Source organism: Coregonus lavaretus (assembly GCF_964263955.1).
Source record: "Coregonus lavaretus genome assembly, chromosome: 29".
In the NCBI taxonomy this organism is placed as follows: Eukaryota; Metazoa; Chordata; class Actinopteri; order Salmoniformes; family Salmonidae; genus Coregonus; species Coregonus lavaretus.
Window position 1 is genome coordinate 9,087,960 of NC_140016.1, and position 9,042 is coordinate 9,097,001.

Sequence of the window (9,042 nt, forward strand, 5' to 3'; positions counted from 1 at the left end):
CATGTTTTTGCTAAACCGGTTCTTATTGCTCATCACCAAAATACCCTCTTTGCTGTGGAAGTAAAGAGGCGCGCTCCTTTTACCAACTACGAGGAAGTCCATTCAGTTATTCCTTGCGGCTTGCCGTAGACTAGTTTGTTGTAGAGCCATGTCCTCGGATGTTCACGTCCTAATATGCGAGCAAGAAATCATCAAATATGACTTGGAAATAAAAGCTCTCGTGCCGGTATGACTATTGATTAAGTAAGTTATTGTTCTTGACTATATAATACAACGATATTGTATGTTGTCGTACTCATTGTGGAGAATAACCTTGTTTTCTGTCGCAGCTGGTTGGGCTCCTTTTCAGCGTTGGCCACTAACCCATTTTGGTACAATGGCCGGGATGCAGAATAGATTTTGACTGATTATCTTTTTGAACCTTTGGATATATCACAACCATTTGTCTGATTTTAATATTTTCTCTCATTCACTCACTGAAATTAGGATGTCAATGAATGTACAGGACCACGCGTCAAGATGACCGAGTTGAATGGCGAAGTGAAAGCAAAATTGAAGTTGATTTTGTCCCCCCACACCAGACGCGATCAGGACACGCAGGTTGAAATATCAAAACAAACAACCAATTATATTAATTTCGGGACAGGTCGAAAAGCATTAAACATTTATGTCAATTTAGCTTGCTGTTGCTAGATAATTTGTCCTGGGATATAAACATTGGGTTGTTATTTTACCTGAAATGCACAAGGTCCTCTACTCTGAAAATTAATCCACAGATAAAATGGTAAAAATGTGTTTTCTTGCAATCTCTCCTCCTTCAGGCTTCTTCTTCTTTGGACTTTATATGGCGGTTGGCAACCAACATTATGGTCATTACCACAACCGACTGGAGCGTAGACCTCAGTTAATCTTTCAATCCCCCACATGGGTAGATGCTCCGAAAACCAATGAGATGGGAGAGGCAGGACTTCAATAAATGACATTTTATTTATAAAGCCCTTTTTACATCAGCAGATGTCACAAAGTGCTATACAGAAACCCAGCCTAAAACCCCAAACAGCAAGCAATGCAGATGTAGAAGCACGGTGGCTAGGAAAAACTCCCTAGAAAGGCGGAAACCTAGGAAGAAACCTAGAGAGGAACCAGGCTCTGAGGGGTGGCCTGTCCCCTTCTGGCTGTGCCAGGTGGAGATTATTAACAGTACATGGCCATTAAGGCCAGATTTTTCTCCAAGATGTTCAAACGTTCATAGATGACCAGCAGGGTCAAATAATAATCAGTGTTTGCAGTGCGTTTTGCGTCACAAATAGAACCGAGTTCTATTTTAGCGCCTGGCCACGCAGACTCTCGTTGACGTGTGCGAGCAGTGTGGGTGCAATGATTGAATAACATGTATGTGTACATTTATGTTGCGATGCGTGCGGTGTGGTCAGCACGCGCGAGCGATATTTCAACCTGCGTGTACTGATCGCATCTGGTGTGGGGGGACAAAATCAACTTGCGCGTGCGGTCTGGGTAGCATGTAAGGCTCCAGTTTTAGGTAAGAGACAACGTTTATCCTCCTGTCTCCAATGCATCTCAATGTAAAAAAAATAAAATAGGCTTCATTCCTCATTTCCTGTCCTTCAACTGCCTGGTGCAGATTGCACCTGTCCATATATATCATATATGGTGAAAAGGAGACTGAGCAAGCCTCTTTAGACTATTGAGATTCAACCCTTTGATACATCAGTTCATATTGAGCTGTATCCATCAGTGTTATTTGTAGGACACATTATATACTAATATTGGCAGCTATTTTAGTCATTTCGGTCAATTTATTTGCATAGTCTGGACACACCGGTAGCATTGTCAAACGTTTGCCTGCCGACAGTACTTAAATCAAATCAAATCGTATTTGTCACATGCGCCGAATACAACAGGTGTAGAACTAACCGTGAAATGCTTACTTACAAGCCCTTACCAACAATGCAGTTCAATAAATAGAGTTAAGAAAATATTTACTTTTTATTTTTTACTTTAGTTTATTTAGTAACACAATAAAATAACAATAACAAGGCTATATACAGGGGGTACCTGTACCGAGTCAATGTGCTGGGGGTACAGGTTAGTCGAGGTAATTTGTACACGTAGGCAGTGGTGTAAAGTACTTAAGTAAAAATACTTTAAAGTACTACTTAAATCGTTTTTTTGTTGTATCTGTACTTTACTATTTATATTTTTGACTACTTTTACTTAACTACATTCCTAAAGACAATGATTTACTTTTTACTCCATTATTTTTTTTTTATATACTCTTCAATCTCTTTAGAGTTCACACAGCAAAGACCTTGGTAGTCTGTCACTCAGCCTTGTTGAAATACTCTAAACCAGAAGGTGGCAGTAGCGTTGTTTGGGTATGCATATCCGTGCGTATTGCTAATGGTCTATATTCTAAGCTGTCTGCGCTAACACAGAACACAGATGGAACAATACAAATCTTTGGCGCTGATGTTGCTATTTTGTAGAAGCCCTTGTTGATACTAGCCAGATGGCCACAGCTAGATACAGTGCCTTCAGAAAGTATTCACCTTGAATTTTTCCATATTTTGGTGTTACAGCCTGAATTTAAAGTGGATTAAATTTAGATTTTGTCACTGATCTACATGCAATACCCCATAATGTCAACGTGGAATTATGTTTTTAGAAATGTTTACAAATGAATAAAAAATTATAAGCTGAAGTGTCTTGAGTCAATAAGTATTCAACCCCTTTGTTATGGCAAGCCTAAAGTTCAGGAGTATAAATTTGCTTAACAAGTCACTCTGTGTGCAGTAATGGGGTTTAACATAATTTTTTAATCACTACACCATCTCTGTAGCCCACACATACAATTATCTGTAAGGTCCCTCAGTCGAGCAGTGAATTTCAAGCACAGATTCAACGACAAAGACTAGGGAGGTTTTCAGTGTCTCACAAAGAAGGGCACCTATTGGTAAAAAAATGGGCATTGAGAATCCCTTTGAGCACGGTGAAGTTAGTAATTACATTTTGGATGGTGTATCAATACACCCAGTCACTCCAAGATACAGGCATCCATCCAAACTCCGTTGACGGAGAGGAAGGAACCCACTGAGGGATTTCACCATGAGGCCAATGGTGAATTTAAAACAGTTTTTAATGGCTGTGATAGAACTGAGGATGGGTCAACAACATTGTAGTTACTCCACAATACTAACCTAAATGACAGCGTGAAAAGGATGCATGTACAGAATAAAAAATATTCCAAAACCTGCATCCTGTTTGCAATAAGGCACTAAAGTAATACTGCAAAGAAATTAACTTTTGGGTCTGAATACAAAGCATTATGTTTGGGGCAAACACAACACATCACTGAGTACCACTCTTCATATTTTCAAGCGTGGTGGTGGCTGCATCATGTTATGGGTATGCTTGTCATCAGCAAGAACTAGAGTTATAATTTTTTTGGTGGGGGGATCAAAAGAAACTGAATAGAGCTAAGCACAGGCAAAGTCCTAGAGGAAAACCTGATTCTGTCTGCTTTTCAACAAACACTGGGAGACAAATCCACCTTTCAGCAGGACAATAACCTAAAACGCAAGGCCAAATATTAGTGCTGAGCGATTTACCAACATTGTGGTTATTTTTCTGTTTTTAAACAACTAATTTAATATTTTATTAAAGTAATGTTAATAAGTGATAAGCAGTAATGAGCAGTCACTACCATCATGGATGGGACTTTTATTAATTGTTTTATTCAGTGTTACAGCTTTCAACCCACAATGCAAGATCATTGACAAGATCCTCCTGTGTAGTTCTGGGCTGATTCCTCACCGTTCTCATGATCATTGCAACTCCACGAGGTGAGATCTTGCATGGAGCCCCAGGCCGAGGGAGATTGACAGTTCTTTTGTGTTTCTTCCATTTGCGAATAATCGCACCAACTGTTGTCACCTTCTCACCAAGCTGCTTGGCGATGGTCTTGTAGCCCATTCCAGCCTTGTGTAGGTCTACAATCTTGTCCCTGACATCCTTGGAGAGCTCTTTGGTCTTGGCCATGCTGGAGAGTTTGGAATCTGATTGATTGATTGCTTCTGTGGACAGGTGTCTTTTATACAGGTAACAAACTGAGATTAGGAGCACTCCCTTTAAGAGTGTGCTCCTAATCTCAGCTCGTTACCTGTATAAAAGACACCTGGGAGCCAGAAATCTTTCTGATTGAGAGGGGATCAAATACTTTGTTTGTTGTTATTCTGTCTCTCACTGTTCAAATAAACCTACCATTAAAATTATAGACTGATCATTTCTTTGTCAGTGAGCAAACGTACAAGATCAGTAGGGGATCAAATACTTTTTCCCCTCACTGTAGGCTATAAAGCCTTGGCTACAGGTTAAACAATTTACAGCTCTGATTTTCTTCCCATTGTAACTGTCAAGGGGTTAAATAACAGTGGTTTCATCGAAAAGCGGATTTGAGCTTTACAAAATGCCAGAAGTATTACTGTACGTCTAATATTCAACAAATAGCATTCGTTTTTCCAGTAGAAACTGGACGCGAGAGCGGCAACACCGATGAATGAATAACAGCGGAAATAGAGCTTTGATGTGATCAAAGCAAAAATAGCCTACATGAAAGTAAGAGAGAGAGAGTAAACATTGTTTCTAGTTGAGGTTGGTAACAGGACCAGTGTCCTGGCTTCACATCAGTTCAGAAGATTGACGAGTGTCTGAAGTGACCACCTGGGAGCTGTGTGGGAGAGCCGGGCAGATCAGCTCAATCAGACCGCGTAACAGAAAGATGTCAATTCTGCCAATGAGTGGATTGCATGAAATATTCTGCATTCATGTTTCTGATTGAACAAAACGGATTAAAAGGACTTTCATGTTAAATTAAATGTCCATTAGTCTCACGTGGAATTCTTGACTCGACACATTTTTTGTCGACTAAAATGAAAAGTAATAGTTATGGGGGTTTTCCAGGGCGTCTCGTTATCGTCATAGTTTTAGTCAGGAAAAATAGGTACTTGATGAGTATTTTTCGTCATAGTTATTGTTGACGAAATGAACAGTGTTTGACAGGACCTAGATCAGATGGGGAGGGAGCAGGACAAGGAGTCAGTCAAGCTGGCTCTACTCAGTGAGGTGGAGAGACACCGCAAGCAGATGCTCAGGTAAGAGAGCACGGTAGGAGTGTGGAATACTGCTGTTGCTTCAGTACTGGATCCAGTCTGTAGTAGGTAGTAGGATGTACGTCTCCATTAGAATGGTTTTCTGGTGTTTTCCTTAGACCTTTACATATAGTAGTAGTGCATAAACTGTACGCAAGCATCCTAATGAAACGGTATGTTTTCTATCCCTGCAGTAACCAGACAGCATGGAGGAAGGCCAACCTGGCCAGTAAACTGTCCCTAGACAACCTGGAGAAGGAATCTCTTCTCTATGGAGGCGATAGTGGACTTAGACAAAGGTAAACAGATATTGTCTGTTTCTAGATACTCTTCTCTGTAGTGTTTCATTGTCGTTCCCTTATTTCACTCACTGTGTCTTGTCTTATTGTTATCTGTTACTATGAAGATGTAGAATGTCTTTGGTCACCTTCCTGATTGGAGGAAAAAATAACAGGTGCTGGCCCAGACGTCCAGTGACATCACAGAGAGCCTGATGAGCATCAGCCTGATGATGTCACAGCAGGTGATGCAGAGCGAGGAAACCATGACCACGCTGGGTGAGTGGCTCCCCCTAGTGTACAGAGAGTGAATCATATAGGAGTCTGTGTTTCTGAGATGACAGTAGTGTTTATAATTTCAGCCCCTAACCCCGTCCCCTAGCTCCCTGTTTACAAATCTGAAAGAACTAGATGAGTGAGAACCAGTGTTGTAATGGTAAAAAGTGGGTAAACGCTGATCGCCTTTCACAGTGAATAAAGTAATACTCCCTATATTTACAATGCATTTGTTTGCAATAGGTGGGAAAACGTTTGAGCAACATAAAAAAGGTGTGTAAATGCCATTTGCGTGTGTTTACCTTTGACTACACCACTGGTGAGAACAATATTGAGGGGGTTCCACCAAAAGCCCTCAAATTGGAGGACCCAGGCCTGTTTGTTTCTCAGTTGCTTTATTCAAATAAAAACAAGCAGCTGACAGGAGGCTATTTGATATGTCCAGACCCAAAGCCCAGGGTGGACTCCGTAGCAACCTCATCTCAGGCGGTCCCGGAGACAAACCGGAACCATCCAGCTGGGGAGAAAGCTCATCACTAAGTACAACCGCAGGGAGCTCACTGACAAACTGCTCATCTTCCTTGCTCTTGCACTCTTCCTCGCCAAGTTCTTCTACATCCTCAAGAATATATTATTTTTCCTCTAGACCAGACACAACTAACTTAAACTAAGTAACTTTTAGAGCAGCTTTTGTTAGAGTAACTAATTTATGACATAAGTGAGTTGTGATAACTATTGGCAGGTAAATATACTGCTTATTAATCATTCCTACCTGCCGCAGGTGGATACATGTAAATCCATATCAACATTTAAAGACTTGTGCACACACACAGTAGTAATGGCCTTCGGGATAAGCCTATTTTAAACATTACTCGTCCGTCATGGAAGGAAATATCAGCTGTTTGCAATGCTTATAGTAAAGTTTGATGGTTAATGTAACCAATTGTTATGATTATCATGTTAATTTATTATTCCATTGCAGGAATTTAAAGCTGTTGTCCAATTATTTATATCATGCTCTGAAAGATAAATAAATTGAAATTACCAGTAGCCTTATTTAATGGAGATTCCATTTCCGCAGGACCATTATTTAAAGTATATGGGTTAATGTCAATGTGTAACACATTCTCTGTAATGTAATCCGTTTTTGAAGAGATAATCACAAAACGTTGACATTATGAAATAGTGTAAACATTTTTCTCCAAGCAGCAGCGTGGTAATGTAGGATGTACATATCCCCCACACAAGTTTCAGTGAGTCTGGCCTAGCTTCTGGTCTACAGTATTTCCTTATGGAGCTAGCTAGCTTGGCTCAGCAGTGGTGAGGCCTGCTCCCAGGAGCTGGCAGCAGGGTGAACAGTGCTGACCAACCAGGGCAGAAAATCTAGCAGCAGGGGGAACAGTGTAGTCTGTGCAGCCCAGGCACCAGGGCAGAAAAAATCTGAAAAGCTGTGGCAGTAATCACATAGTCAGCGATAAGGAACCATGCATCTCTGCCTTTCTTCAGATAAGCAGATTATTCCTACCCGTTTCCCTGCTCCCTTTCTTTCCACCGGGGGTGGAGGGTGAGGGGGGTGGGGGGGGGTTATTTTTAGGTTTGGTGGACCTGCTATCTGACGTTGCCTTTTCAACACTTTGGAGGGGGGAGAAGAGATGTGGGGGGGCTGGTAGCTACATGACCTCTCTACCCTCTACATGATGACGGTCTCGTGTCATTTGGGAAATCAAAATCTGTTTTCATGTTGACTTTTCTGTTCAGTGTACCAATAAAGGCCTTTGCCTTTGTCTACCCCAGTTGTCTCAGTTGTGTGTGTTGTTATGGATCATATCTGACTCTGAATCAGTAGGGAACGACGGTACAGCCTAGTGGTTAGAGCATTGTACCATTAACCGGAAGGTTGCTGGTTTGACTACCCGAGCCGACAAGTTGAACAATTCTGATGTGCCTTTGAGCAAGGCACTTAACCCTAATTTGCTCCAGGTACGCCGTACTGCTATGGCTAACCCTGTAAAACAACACATTTACACTGCACTTATGTGACAAGACAACATCTTTTGTTATTTTCTTTTACAGTGAGACACGTTAGCGAGTACGTGTGGAGAGAGTCGATAGACCTAAGAGAAGGCTAAGCGGTTCTTACTCGTTTTAAAGTGGCAGCCATTTGTGCTCGGCCAATTCCTCATCCCGTCCCTTTAGCTGCACACTTATAGCAGGGCCCCGGCTCTATGTCAAGCAAATGGAGCTATTCTTACATAGCACCATGATAGTGTCAATCAAGTGGAGAGGTGTGCATGATCTTGAAATGTGAATAGATCCTGTTTAGTGGCAGGCCCTGAACTGTGTTCTACACTGAGTTCTGCTGAGTGAGGGGAAGTGAGCTCCCCCCACACAATGTTGCCTAAAGGGTTTTTAATGTGCTACAGTGCCTTGAGAAAGTATTCACACCCCTTGACTTTTTCCACATTTTGTTATTACAGCCAGATTTTAAAATGGATTAAATTGAGATTTTGTGTCACACACAGTACTCCATAATATCAAAGTGGAATTATGTTTTTTGAAATGTAATTAATAAAAAATGAAAAGCTGAAATGTCTGTATTCAACCCCTTTATTATGGCAAGCCTAAATAAGTTCAGGAGTGAAACTGTGCTTAAGTCACATAATAAATTGCATGGAGTCTTTTTGAATGACTACCTCATCTCTGCACCCCACACATACAATTATCTGTAAGGCCCCTCAGTCAAGCAGTGCATTTTTCCAATGCCTCGCAAAGAAGGGCACCTACAGTATTGGTAGATGGGGAAAAATAGAAAAAAAAACACTGACATTAAATATCCCTTTGACTGGGGAGTTTTTCAGGATAAAAAATTAACTGAATGGAGCTAAGCACAGGCAAAATCCTAGAGGAAAACCATGTTCAGTCTGCTTTCCACCAGACACGAGTTGCTTACCAAGATGACATTGAATGTTCCTCAGTGGCCTAGTTACAGTTTGGACTTGAATCGGCTTGAAAATCTATGGCAAGACTTGAAAATGGCTGTCTAGCAATGATCAACAACCAACTGACAGAGCTTGAAGAATTAAAAAAATAATAATGAGCAAATATTGTATGATCCAGGTTTGCAAATCTCTTAGAGACCTACCCAGGAAGACTCATCATAACTGCCAAAGGTCATTCTAACACCCCGTGTTGCTCAGTTGGTAGAGCATGGCGCTTGCAACGCCAGGGTTGTGGGTTCGGTTCCCACGGGGGGCCAGTATGAAAAAAATAAAAATAAAATGTATGCACTCACTAACTGTACGTCGCTCTGGATAAGAGTG

The 9,042-nt window shown here is 41.2% G+C and overlaps 1 pseudogene across 1 annotated transcript; it reads left to right on the forward strand.

Annotated features, from left to right (window-relative positions):
* Window positions 1-5,082: 5,082 nt before the first annotated feature.
* Window positions 5,083-6,368, forward strand: LOC311105287 (vesicle transport protein SEC20-like; annotated as a pseudogene). Its single transcript has 4 exons — window positions 5,083-5,171; window positions 5,363-5,484; window positions 5,623-5,725; window positions 6,195-6,368. The product of its transcript is annotated as a vesicle transport protein SEC20-like (transcript).
* The last annotated feature ends 2,674 nt before the right edge of the window (window positions 6,369-9,042 follow it).